We start from the raw sequence: 19,393 nt of genomic DNA, 5'->3' as shown, positions 1-19,393 counted from the left end.
ACATTTAAAAACTGGTGTCAGGTCCTAGCCTAAGATGTTCATTACACAGCACAGTTTAATTGTTGTTACTACAACACAGTGGGTCCTGAATATTATGTGGATTCAAAAAGGTACTGAGCAAACTTGTGAGAGAAAAATCTATCATTAGGAATTGAGGCAGAGTCCAATATCTGGATCAAGATACCTCTGTGCTGTGATGCTGGTGGATGGGAAGAAGTTACCTAAAGCTTGCGCTTCCTTGGATTTTCCCTTACTCTAAGACAAGATAATTCAATCCAGATTCTTTTAGAGTAGCCATACTGGGACTCTGAAAGTCTGTTGATAACATTTGCATATATTCCACATAGAGGAAGTTCTTTAGGTTAGAAAGGCTGAAGAAGATGCTATTTTTTATGATTTTTTACAAACTCCATGTGATTCAATACTGTCCTTTTTCTTCTACAAGGCACTGCGTTTTTTCATAACCACATCATGGTTGGAATGTTTTAGGTTACCTCTAGGGTCTAAGGAATGCAAAGTTGACATACAAAGTTAGGCAGCATTTCTTTGTCCGCAATATTTTCTAACTTGCAATGCTGATATTGAATTTTTCTACTAATATAAATATTTAAATAGAAAAGTGTAACATTTTACTTTGCGAGATGTTGAAATCTATGTTTTCTATGTAAATTTGTTTTGTTTAAAAGGAATATTCTTAAATGTGTTCTCTTTTACTTTTCAAATATATTTTCTGCTCTTTCTTCCACGTGCATTTTATTTGAGCACTTGGCAATATACAGTAGGAAAATTTAGCTTCCTTGTTTGGTCTTCAAATACATGAAGAGAGCTGTGAGGAGAGCTGGCTTCTTTATTCAGTCCAGATCAGCAGATTGCTTGATTTGCTGACAAATAAATAAGCAAAAGAAAGTGTCAAGAAAAAAATGGATAAAAATATTTTACATAAAATATGAAAGTGATGCCCATGGATTTATTAATGTTGTGTAGAAACAGTGTGTTTACAACCTTCAGAAGTCTTTATCTCATCAAGCATGTATCTTCTGGCAATTTGCCTTTGGTGCAGCCTAGTTGTTTTGAATAGTGCTATTTACTGAAACCAAGTGTGAGTTGTGAGTGCTTTCTTGTTCTCCTGTCACAGAGAGGGTTGAACTTGCAGTATCTCAGCTGCCATTAAGTTCTTTCCTTCTGCCCGTGGCCGTGAGGAGGATCCTTTTCTAACTGAACTTTATTGTTTATTAGATGTGATTAAGTTTAGGCAGGGCAGAGCTGGGCAGTTCTGTATCCTGCTGTTGTGAGAGGAGGCAGGGGATGGCTGGCTGACAATGTTAGAGGAAGTCAGTTCTGGCCCATTTCTACTTGAGATGTCAGTTTTACTGGCTGCATGTTTTTTATGATGTAATTTAATAATGTAACTGGTTTTTATGATGTAATTAGTAGAACTGAATAGGATAGTTCATTTGAAAGGGACCTACAGTGATCATCTAGTCCAGCTGCCTGACCACATTATGATGAATTTTTGTTGCTCACCTACACAAAAAAAAAAAAAAAAATTATTAATCCTTTACTGATTTCTGTGGATGCCTTCTCTTCCTTACATTACAAGGAAAGGGTGTCACCAAAATACTATACACTAAAGTCTGGCACTGCTGCAAATACAATATTAGCTATATACCTTCACTGGGGAACGTGTTATGTAGAGCTTCATCCTGAGTTTTGATCTTTTTACAAACATGATTGAGACATGCAGGAAAATATTTAACACATTCCTACTGGAAAAGTTGCTGTTTATGTCACTGGACCAGTGTAGTTTCTCAAGAAAATCAGTTAAGTCACTCATTACGTTTTATTGAATCTCTGGTGTGCTGAGATGTCAGTTTGTGTTCTGAAAACAGTGTTCAGAAGCCTCATTCACTTCTCACATCAATGCCTTATTCTTGAGAAGAGGCACAAAAGTCATTCTCTGCTTCTCCAAGCTGGAGTTGATGCTGGCGTACTTCACAGCAGAGGAATTTCACTGTGTTCCTGTTCACTCTAATGGACTGTAGAGCCTACTGCACTATTGAAATAACCTGCTTCTGGTCAAACACAAAGACATTTTGCAGTCTACAGCACCATCCTTCATCCTTTATGGGGCAGCATAGGAATTTAAATAAGCTTTCATGCAAGGAAGATTATTTTTTTTTAGTATAAACATTTTAAATGAAGGGAGGAAGTCAGAATATTTTAATGACTGTCAGAAAATAGAAGCATAAACCCATTGGGTCTGTGATTATGAAGTATAAGATTTAGAAAATTAATGGACTTGCAACTTAGTATTGATTTAAAAGAGAATGTCCTACAAAAGGAATTCAGTTTTCTTAGCTTAGTTGATCCATTTTATTTGAGAGCTTTCTGATGTCTTTCCTCCTTTCAGCTATTCTATCTTATCTACAAGACTGTGTAGATTTTTCCATACAGCTGTGACAGTAAGTTTTGATTTAAATATTTAAAATATTTAGTAGAAATAAACTTTCTTGAGGAAAGACACTGCTTTATGGCTGATCAGAAAGTGGAATTTATCGTAACTAACTATTGAGCACTTTATAATGTATTTATTACTGAATAGCCAGTAGTGTACCTGAGCTAGAAAAATGCACTTTTTATTTTTCCTGCACTTTCTATTTTTCCTGCCAAAGCATAGCTTACTTTCATAGTGGAGTTTTGATGCTGTATTTGAAATTACAAAAATAAAAATAAAAACCTCAGAGTTTGTCCTAAAAGCAATATTAAGTTATAAATGGCAATTCAGTTGCTTTCCTGAGTTGTGTGATAGCCTTGTCGATATGGCAGTCTAGATTCTGGGGGCATGTTTGCAGAGATTTCATATCAGGCTTATCCCCTTCTTTTGGCTAAAGCCATGTACACAACACCAAACAGTGCAGGGAGGAGACAGGCTGAGATACCAAAAGATTCTACTTAGAATATGTGAACAATCTTCCATTTTTTGATCTGACCTCTAGTTTTTTACACACTTTATTGAAATGATTAAGAACTGGTTTGTGCTTAGGTCCTTGCATAAGCAAAAATAAAAAGTGCTTAAAAAGAATTGAGTATTAATAGATGAGACATTCTGTGTAGAAATTCTGAGTCTTTCTCACTAGTAGCATAATTATTCCACTCATCCTTTTCCTCTGACAAATGGAATACAACTGCTGCCAGTTGTCTATTAATTGCATCCTTTTTATCAACTTCCAACTCTTTCTATTAAACTGTGTTATGCTCTATTTAGTATATTATTCTGCAGAATTGTTTCTTAGCATTCCCACTCAACAGACATTTATTTTTGTCATGCATATGTTTCTCTGTGAGAGTGAGGAGTGTGGAGGAACGTGTTGAGCAGTGTCAGATGAAGCTCATTGCTATTCTAACAGCATGACTGCGCTCCTTTAGGAGGGCATTCAATCTTTGGCATTCATTCCCTCACACTGATGTGATAACAGAATAAAAGAGCTTTACAGCTGATTGAAGTCAAGTAGTAGAGCCATTGTAAAGGCTCACGAGAAGATTACTGATGAATACCATTACTGCTGGAGGTTGGACTAGCAATTGTGCATGTCCATGCTTTCTTAAAGAGATTGAATAATGAAAGAGAGCATGTGATAATAATTCTGAATTAGCTATGCTTTCCTTTCCTATAGGGAAGATGGCAGTTTCCATTTGACTTAAGAGTCCTAAGAATTATGTCATAAATGTTTACCAGGTTCTGAGAAATCTTCATTTTAAAGTGGTAGTTGGAGTTGTGGCTGTTTTAGTTCTCTATTTTTGAATATCAGGATAAAGGAAATTTGGTATGATATTCTGCTTTAGTCTGGAGTCAGAAGGTGTTTGGCCACTTCAGGTATTAATGGAAATGCATAGTTTATCCCATCTTTCACACTGCAACAGTCTCGTTTTTCTTATGACAGGAGACAGATTGAAGGCTTTGAATTTATTGCAGTACAAGGAACAGTCTTTGCTTGTAAATGGAACAGATGACTGAGATAAAATCAAAGGTTCTTCTGTGGTTTAGTTTGGCTGAACGTCTTTGGAGCTAAAATAGTTTGTGTCCGATTGTTTTTTTTCCTTCAGAGAGGGAGTGTTTGGGAAAACATTACATGGAATTCCCAGTATGACTTTTCTTTTCTGTTATGCTTTTAAGTAATGAAGGAATAGGAGATACATAAAACTTTGCAAGAAGGCTTTCATGTGCAAGAGAGTAGTTCATAACTACCTGTACTAGCTCTGACAAGACCCTGGATGCTCTATAAAACCTCAGGTTGGCCCTGGTTCAGTACATGACTGTGTTTCAAAAGAAAGTTTGCAATCCAAACCAAACCACAGTAGCTGTGTCATTCAGAAATGATTTTCTGAATCCTAGAAAGCTCCTTGGAGCCCTCTCTGGCCTCTACAATATTCTTTTCATCAAACTCTGTTTACCTCCTGATCCTCTCATCTGTCTTTCTGGCTCTGGTTGGTGTTCTTTGCTGTAATTTTTCTCCTGGTTTTCACTGTGATCCCTGGAATTTTCAATTCGTCTGAAGGGAAGCTGCTAAGGGATCTCACTTTTCTTCTGGAGACATCATCCTGACCTCCTTTGTGTGTTTTTGAAAAGGAATACAGCTGCCACAAACTGAAAGCATATAATAACCTTTTACAACGCTCTTCAATTGGATCATCATAAATATCCATAGGATTATGTACATTGTATCACATAACCTTTAATACATATTCCATTGGTTTTGGCAGACTAGAACAATTGCATGCTGTGATTATTTTTTGTCCTTTATCTGTCTTTGAGAACAATGGCAGAAACTCCATAGATTGTGTTGATACGTCTGAATGAAAAAGGTATTATGAAAAGTAATAAATGGAAATTATGCCTCTAACTTGTATTTGCTCTGAATTTGTTTCTAATGGAACTTTATGAAACACAATAAATAGTATTGAAAATGCAAGTTTTATGTAGTGACTTAGGAAATAGTAATAATACCTTGAATAAGCTAAATAGATACCAATAGCTATACAGCTGTCTTTTTGCATTCTAGGCAGAAATTAATATTTTGGAGAGGAAACATGGTCTAGTAGATAGGACAATAGAGATAAGAGCTGAAATACCTATGATTTCTTGCTTTTTCATTTAAATACAGACAGATTTTCTTTCTTGCAAAAACTTATGGATGAAAATTTCCAGATAACATCGCCTACTGTTTCCTTTTTGTAAAAGGAGAACAGACATTCTGAAAGTTTTATATAAATTGTTAAATACAAATCAGCTCAACAAAGACTGTATCTTCTCCTTTAATAAATTCTCATATTGCTGAAAAAAATCTTATACATTGTGCTCAAAAAGTTCCACAAAACTAGTAGTCGCATTTTCATGATTGAGCCTTTAAGTTCATTAATGAACAGCCTTTCTTCTTTCTAATGGGATTCTTTCCTTGTTAATAGTAATTCATCGAAACTGTGGAAAATCAGTGTCTTAATAGGAAAACAAATCAAATCTGTCCTTTCTGAGAAGTATAAGCAACTTTCATTTGTGATATTTTTAAAGCATAGGTTGCAGACAGAGAAAAGTTGTCACTTAAGTATCTTTTAACTTAATTTTAATATTTCAGAAAAAAAAAAATTCTGATTGTTATATGCTCTTGGTTTGTCTTGAAACAAGCCAAGTTCTTTACCTGCTTAGTAAAGCATTTTCATGATTAAAAATAGCAATTTTGTTCAGTTTTCCATAAGATACATTTTGAAACATTTTGTTTCATGATGTTGTATAACTTTTACAGTTAAATATTTAAGTGCAGATGAAATATTTCTATGATTGCATTTTTTTTTTTCCAAGCTTTAAGTGTGATTACTAATGTGATCTCTGAATATCTGCTATGTAAATTAAGTATATAGTAAAGAGATTTTTGGTTTTCTGGCTTGTAGATTCTCTTCCTCTTTGGTATTGAGTCCCGTTTCATTACACATGCACTCTTCATGGCTTTTATTCTATCTGGGCTATGACTTCTTTTTTTCTTATTTTTCTTTTTGTTTTAAATTCTTTTTGTCTCTGGTTTGGTACCTGTTATGGAAACAGAACTCTGCTGTTTGGTTCCCTGTAGGCTCCCACTGAGCAGTGCTTACAACCTTTTCTTTCCACCTGTTTCCATAGTAGCAGCACCTTGTCATTTTTGAGAAGTGATTATTAATTTGGTTTATTGTTTAAATGCCCAGGGATGCAGTGAATTTTCACAGCCTTCAAGGGCTAGACAAGTTTTAGTGGGATAACATGGAAAATAAACAGCCCTTGGAATGTTCCTGATACAGTCCTTGCTGTCTGAAAGTTATGAGGCAAATGCAGATTCTTCAAAGGTGGCCAGGATCCATTTTCAGTAGCTCATCACTAGTTCTAGGAATTGTGAAACTTCTGGAATCAGTTTAGTAGTTTGCCACCTCTGTTTCTATTACTGTGCCTGGGTGCATGTCTCTGGGAGTCTCTTCAGTGGATAAATTGTCAATGTGACTTTGTGTGAGCTGATCACTTTGTTTTGTAGCTCGTTTTGCACATTGCTTGTTTCAAATGTGTTTTTTCCAACTATGCACACCGTGCTGCCTTTGTTTTGGCTGCAATGAGCTACAGATGTTGTCAGTGTGTGGTGAGCTTCATCTTTCCACAGAGCCATTCTGTAATAGCAGAGATTTTATACCAGTAAGTTTTTAATGGTACCCTGAAAAATAAGGTTTACAGAAAACCGTTTTCCAAAATGGTATTGGTTGATTGGTATTGATTATTATAAAACCTCTGCTTTGTTTTGTTTTTTTTTGGTAAGATATCTAATTGCATTAAATGTAGTTTATATTTTATTTAATTTTTCTGTCTCCTTTGCTATTTTGATATTGATTTAGAGTGTTTGGGAGTCAAGGAATCACAATGTACACAAAATAACAGAGCTATGTTAAACATTTTATAGCTCTGTACCAAATGAAGTTATAGTTGCAGTTTACATTATTTGTGATATATGAAAACACTGGTATTAACTTAAATTTATGCTTGAACACACGGCTTTACTTCCTTCTTTCTAGCATTTTGGGATATGTTAGTCAGATTTTAAAGTCTAAAAGTTCAGAGTGTTCAGTCTTCATTGCTATAAGCAAAATCATATGGGAAAAATCAGTTTAATTGTAAAGTGAAGGACAGATGCAGTTAACAAGTACATTTTGATGCTACATCCTTCAATAAGTAAATATTTTAGTTCACACCTTGGGTAGCTAATATTTTGTTTGGTTTCTGTTTTAATTTTCTAGAGACTGAGTTGCTACTGTGAAGCATATTTGTTTTTTTCACATTCACATTGTTGATAAAATTCATTTTGAAGCCTGGCAGCATGATTTTTTTATGATTTTTTTTTTGTAGTTTTTTGTTGCCTATTACAACTTAATAAAAGAGATTTAAAGAAAATTCTATGTATTTCTTTCTTTTATAATAGTAGAAAATAAATCCAGGAAGAGTAATTTATAACTTCACTATGTACTCTTTTAAAGTCTTAAATAAAATAAGTAAGTAAAATGTTTCTGAAAATTTGGAGAGGTGCTTAGGAATCTAGTGCAGTATCCAGGTTGTTTTAGTGGGGCTAGTATTGTCCTCTTAAAGTATTTGGTCAATAGGTTTTGATAAAGGAATTTGCAGAAGTGCTAAACTAGATGTTATGCTGTGCATTTCAGCTGAAGATTCAGTGTTTGGTCAAAAAAGTCAGCCAGAAATCTTTTCTTTGATTCAAAGCTGTCCTCTTGTTTTGACCTGCTCAAAGGTAGGGGTAGTGATTAGGGCACTCTTGTTTGCTTTGTCATCTGCTGGAAGTGTCTCAAGCTCCTGCTAACTGAAGACTCAGTCCTTTAAATGTCAGCATGGATTAGTGGAGTGTTGCTCACAAAAGCTGATGGAAAGAGAACAACAAGTCATGTTTATTGACAGCAGTAAGAGATTTGAGAAACTTTACAGTCTGGTGATGTCATGTCAAACAGGAAAAACATGAAGCCGTGCAGATTACCTCAGGCTGTCAGGATGGGAAAAGCTGTTGAAGAGCAAGGGCTTTTTAAGCCCTTGTGCTGTGTTTGTGATGGAGTAAGGTTTCCTAGAAAAAAATCCAAAGCATTATTGGTAATATTGGAATTAACAAAGTTGCAAGTAGGTGGTAGTACCTTAAAATTTGTCTTGCTTTTCTTACACGCTGCTACTGGATATTCTTCTAGGAGCTTTTCTAATGAAGTGGCTGCTAGTTGTAATAATCTCATATTTGCTCAGAGCTGTTCAGGGTCAACATAGGAGTTTCGGTTTTCAGAGATAAGAATAGTAGCATCAGAGATAACCTCCAGAGAACCTTGATAAAGCAGATTGCAACAACTCTACAGGTGTTGGCATTCCCACATGAGTCCTTTGCTTTATGCTGCTCTCTTCGATCAGTGGTCTGATGTGAAGACTTATTATTAAAGCAGACTTTATCTTGATTGTTCTGTAGTTGATTGTCAGCATCTCAAGAAGGTTTAAATCAAAGATCTTACCTTGATTCAGCTCTTTTAATGATTATGAAAAAAATCTTTTTCAGTGTCCTGAAAGATATTTAAGTTCTGAGCAGGCTGTAGCATTTTTGGAGTAATTTAGCATCTTCAGAAGTGTAGTGTTATTCACAGGAAATACTTTTGCTAAATTTAATAATGGCAGTCATATTTAGTAGATGTAGCCTCTCATTCTGATCAGAGTTCAGCAAGGCTGCACCTGATCATCACTTAATGTGCTAAGCAGTTGGTAGATGGGAATAGAAGTGGTCTCAAGAGTAGTTTTTGGATTAGCTTGGTGAGTCTTTTGTGTTAAGAAAAAAAGCAGCTAGTCTTATTCATCCCAACAAGATCAAGCTCCTGGTGATAGCTATCAAGTATTTAATGAATTTAATTAAAATTTGTGCATTATTAACATTTCCAGCTGTGATATTGAGTGACTAGCAATTTTCAGATACTTGGAATGAGTTATGGTGTTGGCTTTTCAGTTGCTTTTGACATAAGCCCTTTTATAAACCTGCAGTTTAGCACAATCATGACTATAGAGCCTCTGTGCTGGATGTAGCTGAAGAGCAGCTGAGTAATGTTTTCAGATGTTGTGCTTTTTCTTTTCTTTAATCAGACAAGATGTTGCTGCATTCAGCAAATGCCTACTTTAGTTTCAGTGGCATTATTAGTTTGTTTTAATAGACATTGAATGAAATGTGAAGCATGCAGACCAAGGAATGTTGTAAGCAGTCATATGGCCACAAAAAGCTTTGGATAATGAAGTCATCAACATGAAGCAAGATTGAACATTCAGGCCAATTGCTATTTCTAAATAGAGACTGATACAGATTGTGTTGCTCTGCAATGAAACAGAATTATTTTCATGAATAAGATTTTTTCAGGACAGCAAATGGAGGAAAATACCAGTCCTAGCCATTTCTTACCATGTAACAGGAATAATTGTGATCAGAAGTGAAGGATTTTGATGCTTGTTTGTTGTTTTGTAGAATGTGGTTTAATGTGCTTTAATGATGGGAGAAGGGGAAGCAGCCAGTGATGTGTATCTCGATAATGGTTGTGCTGGAAAGCTGGATGATGTTCTTGACTCTGTCGTATGACTTGCCTAAACTTGTTAGCTTGGAAAATAGGGAAGGAAGGTAAAATCTCATGCTTATAACTAAATATTTTTTTTTGGTATTTCTACTTATCATCTTAGTCAACAAGTGCACCTATTAGAAAACATATGACTGAATATGTGACATATTTGTTCATTCTTACATCTTACGGTGTGTTCCCTGAGAGAAAGAAAAAGGTTTGGAAGTAGTTTGCTTGAAAATTTATTTGTTCTTATTATTAAGAAGAAAACAGGTTTTTCCTAGAACAGACAAGGTTCTGGTATAAATGTCAGTCTAATAAGAAATCTTCACAAAACTTTTGCATTACATTGATGCAATTATCCCCCGATTTACAGAAGTAGGAATTTGGGGATTGTGGAGTTTTTATTTGCTGAACAAGAATTCAACAATATCTTTGTTGGATTGTTTCACATGCTTTTCTCAAATGACCTATAATATTTTATTTAAGAGTTCATTGTAATCCAACTACCAACTTTGTCCAGAAAGGCACATGAGAACCTTGCTATATGGAAGTGACACATGTAGCCTAAAACATACTTCATGAGTGGATATTTTTGAATTACATGTTGGTAGGGTGTCAGCAAGCACTTTCTTGTTATTTGTTGAGAAGATGGAATAAGCAACCATTATTTTTTAGTACTGTTACTTAGATTTTGCTATAGTCTTTCAGTATAAATATACTGTAGAGGTATATATGTGTATAGGAATATGTGTAGAGGTATTCTCACTACTTTTTTTAGTTGTGAAATGGTAGACTAGTACTTACTACTTTCTGTAGGTCTGCCTTGAAGTATTAATTTGATAACTTTTATGAAAGCTAATAATATGATAAAGCTAAAGCCAATTAATTAAACAATGATACAACTATTTCTGTGTCTTTGAAATCCATGGACTAAAAACTCTAGTGATTGTCTCAAGCATGTATTTCAGTAGATTTGATAATCTGTGAATATCTGCAGAAAAGGATATCATTGTGTTCTTTTTAATGAACTAAAAATTTAATACAAAAAATTCAGCAATACTACTGTTTAGAATAAAGGGATACATGTAAATGAGGCTAGTGCAGAGATTATATTTAAACAATGCTGACAGTTCTTCTATTATGCCCATTAATTAATTTCCCAGTATCGAGGTTCTCTGGGAATGAACTGTAAAAATAATTAAAATGATGCATGAGGTAAATAATTTTGAAATTCAAAAGGTGAAATAGGGAATTATTTTAGTAAATATTAGTCATACTGCTTATTTGTTCTCATTTGCCTTTTAAAAGCAGCTTAGTGAGGAAGTGTGGTCTGGTTTTGGTTCACATGATCTGCTGAAGTTCTCACAGGTGGAAAAATTGCCATATTCTTTTTTAATCAATTATGCTTGTCCCTACATCAAATCAATAGTTTGCTTGAAGTAGGTTGGCATTTATGTAAAGATATTTTTGCTTTGCAGCAAAGTACTTCAGAATTAAATCAGTTGCAGCACGTACTTACTAATTATCTGAATTTTTAAGTTAAATGATGTGGTTAGATATGGAAAGCCGATCGGAAGATCTCGCATTGTACGGGAAGATAGGGCCCCTCTTTCTCCAAAGTTCTATAACCCATAATATCACGGTGATGACGTAATCATAACTCAGTCATATAAAACCTTGCACACCGGAAATAAACGCTCTTCAGCGTCCACCACATTGGTGTTCGCGTGTGGTTAGCCCGACAGGCCTGTAAGTTTAGCCGTCACGTCACTCACGAACCGGGTCGCTACGCCTCATCTGAGGCAACATAGTGGTGCCGAAACCCGGGACGGCTCCCCGACACGCGGGTTTGAGCGGCCGGATTTCGGGAGTCTCGCCGGACGCTGAGGGACGGCTGGAGCGGCAGGACCGACTCCAGTGGGGAGGACGCTCCCGTACCGCCGTGATGCAGTCGCTCAGCAAGGTAGTTTCGCAGCTGCATAAGCAGTGGGGTATAGACTGCAAATCAACGGACTGAATGCGTGGTTACCGGATTACTAGAATTATGCGTTATCGATGATATATTACACCCAGATTGCTGGGTTAGGTGTACTAAGGCGCTCACGGATGACGTGTTGTGCTTTAAGTCCAGCAAGTGTCTTAAAAGCTGGGCGAGAGTCATGCAAGTGCTGTGAAAAGCGCTTCAAGAGCAGGAAACTTGGAAGGCAGCTCAAAGCTGTTTAAAGGTTACACCATGGGTGGGGGTAGGAGCTGCTACTCAGACCACGTTTATTGACTGCCCCACCGATTCTAACTGGCCATCCAATGATGACGGGTGACTTGAGTCGCCGTCCCACCTGCCCGGCCCTAACGCGGGTTTGGCCGCGGAACATAATCTGCCGCCGGGGGATACCGATGCCACTGAGCCGCGGGGCGTGCCCGACACCGCGGGCCCTAGAGACGTTGGGGAAAGGCCCCTGCCATACGTGCCACGAAATGGCGCCGGGGAGAGGAGCAAGGTCCTCGGAGCGAAGATGGCGGCGGGAGAGTCGAAGTCAGTGCTGTTTGTGTGCCTGGGAAACATCTGTCGCTCTCCAATAGCTGAAGCAGTTTTCAGAAAACTCATAACTGATGAGAAGCTTGAACGTGAGTGGAGGATAGACAGTGCAGCAACATCTGCTGATGAAATAGGAAGCCCTCCTGACTATCGAGGACAGAACTGCATGAAGAAGCACGGCATTACCATGAACCATATTGCCAGGCAGATTACTAAAGAGGATTTCCAGACCTTTGATCATATACTTTGTATGGATGAGAGCAATCTAAGAGATTTGAACAGGAAAAGTAACCAAGTTAAAGAATGCAAGGCCAAAATTGAGCCACTTAGAACTTACGATCCACAAAAACAGCTTATTATTGAAGATCTAAAGGTCCCTGGTTCGATCCCGAGTTTCAACAGAGCTACAACAAAGACTTGAACAGCGTAGCCAACAACGCTCTCAACAGAACTGGTTTAGTTCAATGTTCAACCAATCCCCATGGATTATTACCCTTATTTCCACGATAGCAAGACCAGTTATCATTGTTGTGTTTGTACTTATTTTTGGTCCTTGTCTCCTTAATAAGTTAGCCCAGTTTATAAAAACCTGTTTAGATAAGATTGACATTTTATATTTAGAACAGAGACAGTTAACCTGAGTTTGCATGATAGTTTGTACTAACACACCGCGGTTACGTTTAATGTTCATTACTAACAAGTTCATGGTTTGTTGTTAATTACATAAGTCATTTAGTTATAAAGTTCTGTTCATGGAGAGGGGGGGAGATGATGTGGTTAGATAGGGAAAGCCGATCGGAAGATCTCGTGTTGATCTCTATCAGAAGATAGGGGCCCTCTTTCTCCAAAGTTCTATAACCCATAATATCACGGTGATGATGTAATCATAACTCAGTCCTATAAAACCTTGCACACCGGAAATAAACGCTCTTCAGCGTCCACCACATTGGTGTTTGCGTGTGGTTAGCCCGACAGGCCTGTAAGTTTAGCCGTCATGTCACTCACGAACCGGGTTGCTACGTCTCATCTGAGGCAACAGTTAAATCATACTTTTAAATGGAATTCTGTGACTAAAAACAGTGCTGATTTTAGTGTGACAAACTTTGCTTATTTTCTCACCACATTTTGGCCAGCTAATTGGTGTCAAGTCATGTCTTAAGACAGAATTTGAGTGTTTAAGTACAAATTAAATTAGTAATTTTGGATAGAATGAATGGGGTTTTAATTAGAAGGAAACTTCAAAACAAATTTCTTTCTAGCTGGACAGTCATGTCTGAATAATTGAAGGTCAGTTTTCAGCCTAGCTTAAAATATAAGAAGTTTTTGCAATGCATATTCTTTCTATCATTGAGTGGTAAAACAAAGATGAAGTCTAAATTTTGGTATTCCAAATGTGCATGCCTTTGAAAATATTTTGTGTGGATGTTTTTAGTCAAATCTGCCATATAAGCTATTGAAAAAGAAATAGCCTGCAGCTTTTAGGAAAGTATTTCTGCAGCTTCACCTGTTCTGGGGAGGCAGCTAGATAGCTCTGGGTTTATCCTTATTGCTCCTCAGACTTTCCATAACAACTCAGTACTTCCCTAACTTCACACCTGCAAGATGTTAAGTTCAGGTGGGGTAATCTCAGCAAATTAAAAATACAAAGTGAATTTTCTGGGAAATAGATGGAGAGTTAGACTTTTCAAGCATGTGGAAGTTTTTGAAAAGGCTATTGGTAGTGATGTCTTCTCACACGCTCCTACAGCTTGTGTGACTTGTCTGCCTAAGCCTTTTCTGAGGAAAATACTCAGGACTAAGGTGTGTAGGGAAGTATATGCTTCACCTTTATATACATGAGATACAGAATTAATTGCATGCTTGTATGTCATGCTGTTGGAGGAAGTAAATGACTTAGTGGTGTTCAGTGTTAATTACACAGAGATTCTCTACTTTGAGTCATTACACTGTGTCATGGTTTGCTAAGATAATTAGGAACCATATTAATGGCTCTAACCTAAATAGTTTGTTTTTAATACATCAGCTATGGTGAACAAAGAAAATACAGCTGTAAGTAATCAACTGCTTTGTAAAACCTAAACACTGTAAATTATCTATTGTTATTAATGTTTGCTTATAATATTATGTGGCTTCTAGTTGTTAATGCACTGAAACCAACCTGGAATAGTTTCATTAGTTCTTGCTGCTGGTTCCTGTTCTCACTGCCAAACAATTTGCAAAGTAATTTTTTGTTCCTACTAGAGGGCCCACAAATATGCATATTAGATTGAGGTTTTATGTATAGCCCTCACTATTGTTATCTAAAATCACAGTGATTGATCTATCGCTGGCAGAATTCATGCTCACATTGCCACATCCCTGTTTTGCTATGTTCTATGTAGTTATAACTACTAGGAAAAATGGAAGTTGTTTACCTTTTCAAGTTGTAGAAATTCAAAGCAGTAGATTAAGTAATAGTTTCTCCAGCAAGTACAAAGAGCAGCTCATGGTCACTCTTCACTACAAGAGGCTTATTAACATGGGAAATTAGAGAAATTATGTTTTCTGATAGTCTCACTATCCATAATGCTTCTGTGTCTACCTAGGTTCTTTTCAAAATAATGTTAGAAATAAGTGTTGCAAAGTGTTCTCCACGTGTAGAGTTCAGCATCTTGCATTTGTATCCGAGGCATTTTGCATGAAAACTGCTTTACTCCACTTTCTTCTGTCAATACCCAATTCAGCAAGAAAGAGCTTTAAGGGAGTTGCCTAAGAAGCTCCATTCCTTTGCTAAAATCTAGCAACACTCCTGTGTGCAAAGGTAATAAACTAATACAAGAGGAGGAAAAATTGGATGACAATGTTGGATGTGAAAGCATTTCATTGAGTGAGAATCCTCTTGACATCCTAGTCATGACTGAAATCTTTAAAAACTTCATGGTGAATTCTTTAAAAGAACCAAATGAGAAACACTGATTTTTGTTTTCCACCACAGTTTATTCTGAAAAAGCTAGGACAAAAAAGTCAAATGCACACTTCGTTATTTTTTAATCTATTTGAATTGAACATGTTAGCAAGTGAAGAGGGCAGTAATTAAAACTCCATTCTGAAAATACAAGGTCATGTGGAAATTTATATGAAAGATGCTTCATAAAACTAAATTATTAGTTGAAGAGTGCTTAAATTGGGTAAATAGTAATTATCACTAGCATCCATTTATATTTGACATTGATTCACAGTCTTAACATGAATTTTGCATGCCATATGGAGCATTCCAACAGGGCAAGGTATTGATCCAAAAAATTCCAGCAGTGGTTTGTGTTCTTTGTGGCTGGGTTTTCACAGTAGAGGTTTATATCACAAGTCATATTTTAGGAATTGTTGCCAAGTTGTTGTTGATTAGATCAGAGAGGCCAATGACTAAATTGTTGCGAAAAGTGATCTTCACCTCATTTTCAGCATAAATTTGCCAAATCTAATGGAAGATTGTATGATAAGTAATTTTTTAAAACATACCTAGCAGAAACAGGGAATGTGAACATAGTTCTTGTAATGTTTTTTTTTTAAAAATAGCTCTTCTATGAGGGATTTAGTGAATTCTAAGGGTTGAGATATTTGCCTAGTTTTTGGCTGCGACAGGTATTTGTAGCTTGATGTTATGACCTGTAAATGTTACTTTCCATTAAAGATTTTGAAACGTTATGAAATATATTTGAATCGGATTTTTTTTATACAAAGATCAAACCTGCCCATAAATTTTCATGTTAATTGATGGATGTTTGCATTAGAAACAGCTGCTTGTAGGCCTTACCTATAGGTTATGCTTTATTTTTGTTTGTTTTGTTTTTTTAAAACATAAAAGATCCAACTTTGTTGTTTTTTTTATGGTGAGATTGGATTCAGCTTAGACAAGTGCTCCTGGTCACTTACTGCTTTTAGGATTATCCTCTTGGGAATGGTCCTAGTGAGCAAAAACAATGATACAAGACAATCCAAAATGTGCAAACTCAGCAAAAGTGTTGTTAATTGGTATTTTTACATCTAACTGTAAAAAAATCTCGTTAACATGTATAATGAATAAAACTAAAATTTTTAACACTTTCCAAATAATTTAAATTTCATTATATAACTGACTGGAAAACTGACAAGGGGGAAAAGGTTATGATCCCACATGAGCTGGTAGGCTGCTGTGTACAATAAAAATATTTGCAGTCTGCAAAGTGTTCCAGTATCTTTTAGAATGACAAGATTAAGGTGACTTCAATTCCCTAAACTTGATTGTAATATTCTTTCACCATGACTAAATATGCCATTTTGAGAAAGTGTTGACATGATTTTTGTAGGAAGAAATCACACCTCACAAAGCTTAAGAACCAGTGAACACATGTACCAGGTTGATAAAGAATATTGAAAACACTGAAGAAGATTCTTCACTAAAGGTTATTAAAGAAGGAAAACAGCTGTGGAATTCAAAGAAATGCCCTTGTATGAATAATAACTGCCTGAAAGATAGATAACAAATGTTAAGAGCAAGCAAGCAAGTTTCAAAATGAAAGGAAATAACATGCAGTTCTTTTGCAATTTGTCATGAGGCTTAAATTCTTTCTGCTGAAGAGATAAAAAGGGGATACAGGAGCAACCGAGACAGCAAAGTTTGTTGACAACGCCATGTTACTAAGGGTAGTAAATGTGAGAGCTGGACAACAATGGACTTCATGTTTCTGTTAACAGCCTGGCATAAATAACTAGTGAAATTTGGTGTGGACAGATATAATGTGACATTGTGTGCTTGGACCAATCCTAGCTTTACTGGTATAACTATGGGCTTCAAGGTAGCGTCCTACAGTCAAGCACAAGAGGAAAATACAAGCTCAGTAGCAGTGAAGAACAGAAAAATTAAAAAAACCCCAAAGGTTAGGAATTACTGGGAAAGGTAATGAGAACAAAATAGCATTATGAGCAGTATGAGAGTTATATTCCTTCCACCACTTACATGCTACATACAGTTCAGACCTTATTTCAAAATGAGAAAACTACAGGAAAGGATGCCTAAGAAGGCTGGGCAAAGGTGGTGGAACTGGTATATGAAGAACAGTGGAATAAGCAAAACAGCTTGTCTGCAAAAGAGAAGGAAATATGAATGGATTGAAGAAAGTGAACAGGAAGTGATTCATACTCTTTCACTGCAAATATCTGAACTTTGAATGAAATTAGCGGGTTTAAACCTGACATGCCAAATGGCATGCACTCATGTTTTTGAATTCTTTGTTCTAGGACTTGGTGATTTACCAAAAAGCTTACACTTGCAAAAAGATTTAGGAAGTTAAGACAAATCCATTAACTCCGTTAAATGGATTTATTCTGCAGCTTCTCTTAAGATATCTCTGGGCATGAAACCTTGGAAACTTGGAGTATTCTGGGGAGGTACTGCTATATCTTGCACTCCTATACTCAGTCATCTACTGTTGGCCATTCCTGGTGAGAGACTAATTACTGTGACGGACCTCTCTGGTGTGTTCTTGCTGTGTTTCTTCTCAGACTGGAACTCTTGAGTCTGTTTTATCAGTGGATTGATCTGTGCCTAGGAAGTCAAGGCTCCTGGCTCATCAAAAATGCAGAACTTGGAGGAGCAGCCACCAGACGTATTCCACTTTTCATGATATTTGTGTGTTGGCTTCTGTTTCTGCCATAGATTGTTTGGATACTTCTGCAAAAAATATTTAAGTTTCTTTTCACCTAAACTATCTGCTCTTCTTAATGTGGTAGAAATGGAGCTGCCTAAGGTTGCTTTATTCATGTGTAATTATTGAGTGTTTGGAAGTCCTTGTGTCTGAGCTATTACTCGAGCATGAAGTGTGGTTTAATACCTAACCCTGACGAAGTTTCATATCTTTAATTACTCTGAGTACTTAAACAATAACTTTGTATTCTATATAAAAACAAATATAACAGAATGAGGCATTACACTCCCTAAATGTTGAATTATCCAGGGTGGAAGGCTGCTTAGACCAATCCTTGAAAAGACAATAATCAGTCTTGTCATACAACAGAATTTGCATTCTTTTGGTGGTTGTCTAAATCAAGAAGTTTGGGGAGTGCAATCCAAAGAACGTTTTTCATTTCAGCTACAGAAGAGATGCAGAATTTTCAGGGCAATGAGATATTTGTGATGTTAACAATCTAAATGATTTTTATTGAGAGTGACAGATGGTTCTTGGATAATGTGCTCAGAGTCGTCTGTAGTATGTTCAGAATAAGTCTTATGGAAGGTTGTACATCTGCCTTGAGATTTTTTTCTAAAATATTTAAATCAAGGTCATTGTTTATACTTGATTTTAAATAGCTTTTAGCTGGTAGTCTGCATTTCTGTACATTTAGAGATCAAACTGTTTGCAACTTCAAAAGCTGCAAATGGAAAAGTATAATAGGTATCAGGTGTTAGAAAAGGCAATTATGCATTAGCTGTTTTACTCAATTTCTAAAACTGTCTAAAACTATCCATTGGAAATACTTTGTACCTGGGCTTCTCACTGAAGCATGATGAATTTTTAAATCTATAGGGGATATGCACTTTTTCTCTAATGAATTGGACTTTTAAACCTATTTTGTTTCATTTAAAAGAGCTTCATTTTGAAGAAACTTTTATTGCTGAAAAAAACCTAGAAAAAAATCACAAGACAAAGTACAGGTTCTTATACATGTCCAGATAATTTTTCTACAATTCCTTAAAAGTATTTCCAAAATTAGCTAATTCTTATTTTCAGTTCCAAGTACACTTTTAAACTTAAAAGCTTTGCTCCAAATAATTGGCATTATCTCTTTTCTGGCACCTTACTGATTTGGTGGGCCAGATGGTCTGTAGTTTCTGTAGCTGTTAACAAGGTGTTTTACAAACCTCTTGTAGCACACCGTACTCTTTTATCAGTCAAGGACAGAGGAGAAGGAAAAGTGGTAGTAGGAGAATATTTTCCCTTCATCACTTGTTATAGCTGGGAAGTTTATTTATTGCATGAATTTTAAAGACCATGTTCTATGTTAAATAGCAATAAAATAGGTATTTTATCATGTTATGCTTTATGTAAGGAGTTGTATCAGTTCACTATACTTGAGAAGAACACTCTATTTTCCTGAAGAATAAGCTTCAGTTTTGAAATGACCAGCAGAGAATATGAAAAAATTTGCTATTTTTAAAGCACTATAATTAGATCTTGTAAATTATATAGATATCAACATTTAAATATA

The 19,393-nt window shown here is 36.1% G+C and overlaps 1 protein-coding gene across 1 annotated transcript in view; it reads left to right on the top strand.

The window, feature by feature from the left end:
- The window catches only part of TBC1D22A (TBC1 domain family member 22A), a 145,761-nt gene that overhangs the window by 93,260 nt on the left and 33,108 nt on the right, over positions 1-19,393 (top strand). The window lies entirely within an intron of this gene.

Source organism: Pseudopodoces humilis, chromosome 5 (genome assembly GCF_049639895.1).
Source record: "Pseudopodoces humilis isolate 2021_Gansu_Grassland_sample_001 chromosome 5, ASM4963989v1, whole genome shotgun sequence".
NCBI lineage: Eukaryota > Metazoa > Chordata > Aves > Passeriformes > Paridae > Pseudopodoces > Pseudopodoces humilis.
This window is presented reverse-complemented; position numbering and strand designations above follow the sequence as displayed.